The sequence below is a fragment of the Pezoporus occidentalis genome, unplaced genomic scaffold (assembly GCF_034315485.1).
Source record: "Pezoporus occidentalis ecotype Australia unplaced genomic scaffold, CSIRO_AGI_Poc_V1 ctg53, whole genome shotgun sequence".
NCBI classification, from domain to species: domain Eukaryota; kingdom Metazoa; phylum Chordata; class Aves; order Psittaciformes; family Psittacidae; genus Pezoporus; species Pezoporus occidentalis.
In genome coordinates, this window is record NW_026915866.1 from 6303029 (window position 1) to 6304849 (window position 1821).

Consider the following 1821-nt stretch of genomic DNA (forward strand, 5'->3'; position numbering starts at 1 on the left):
GTGAAACCTCCTCCATGCACTGCATGTGAATTCAAATTTCTCTTTGACATGAGAGTTTGCAAACATATACGTGAACTCACATATCTGGCCCACAAATACTTTTATGTCCGAGTCATTTTCATATAGATCTCAAACAGTAGTTAGACCAAACAATGCAAAACCACACAGAAAAAGCTAAATAAGCACAGTTATCTTATGTTGTATTATTCAGAATATTATAATGCTTAAGAGTGAAGAAAGAAAAACATGTATGGCTTGCTTTAGATTGCTTCCCCTCTTCTGAAACTGACTTTTCATTTCATATTGCCCAGGACCCAGAAAATTCTTTAAAAACAGAACTCACGTCATAACTGTCTACACAAGTAAAGCAACAATTGCTTAATGTCTGTATAAAGTTCATGTAAAGTTAAAAGTGAAAACTTACATACATTGCATTCTAAAGTAAATATAAATGAACTACTAATCAGCCAGAGGGCGGATGGCATTTACAGTGTCTTGAGATCTCTCCAAGATCTCATAAAAGAGTATTCTGTGACTGCTGCTCTCTGAAGGAGCTTAGCACCTTTGCCACAGGCAATGACTACTGTCCCAACCTAATAAAAAAATTTAAGTGTTATCAAGTAAACCACTTGTGTATTTCATTATTTACAAAAATGATCACAAAACTACTGTTAAGTTTTACTTACTAAAATTTTCCCATCTGTGTTTTTACTCCCTTGTTTGAGCACTTTACAACAAAGCTAAGGTGTAATGGAAGCTTCCAAGGCTTGCTCTATAGTTCAAAGCACTCAGATGAGGCATGCTTCATAATGCAGACATACTGTAGGATTCTACATGAAACAAGACAATAACTTCCATCAGCAAAAGTTTCCAAGATTTGTATTAAAGACTACAAATAGCTTGCATAAATCTGTTTTGCTTTGGAGAAAACAAGATCAGAATGTGTGAAACACGGTTATCGTGCAGAAGAACGCTATTTGGTTTGTTAATACGTAAATGTAACAAAATTAATAATAAATCTCTGAACATCAAATAAAGGGAAGATTTTTCTAACCACCTCCATGCTACACAACACCACAAATTCCTGTAATACCAAATCATATTTTGTGAAGTAATTATAGAAATAACTGTGCAGCACAGGTAGAATAACTTAATCTAAAATTATCCCAGATTTATCCATGTCTGTCTCGCAAGCTGACATGGCATTGGCACATGCAGAGTTTTCTAAACTATTGTTGTTGTCACCACTATTTTTTGAATCTATCACAAACACAAGTGCTTCCTCTCATACAAAATGTATAATAAATTGTATTTAAGTACAATTTTATGGAAATGCTGGTTGTTTGGTATGGAACAAGTCAGCATTTTCTCAAATTACTGTATTATTTTATGTTCAGTAACAGGAAAGATTGTTACTAGAATACAACAATCTAGTGGGGTTTTGTGACCTGTAACTCGTGATTGTCTAATTCATAGTCCATTCTTTCCACTTTACACAGCTTCAGAGATTTTGCATCTGCAAAAATTTCTTAATGCAATTGCAACAAATTTACATAAATTTGAGTTACCATGTATTCTGGTTCAGAAAAAGATCTGTCCTACACAATCAAAACCAGAGATTTGTTATAAACGAAACAGTTTTGGAGCAAGCATGCCTAGTAACAAATAGCTCACATGGCTAAAGAAGACAGAAAAACAACTTTGGAATTGATCTGTGATAATAAAAATGAAAAACAAATAAAAATTAAAGACCAGTAATGAAAACTAAAAAATAAACCCAGAGCAAAACTAAATCAAAAGTATTCCAGAAATTGCAACTGT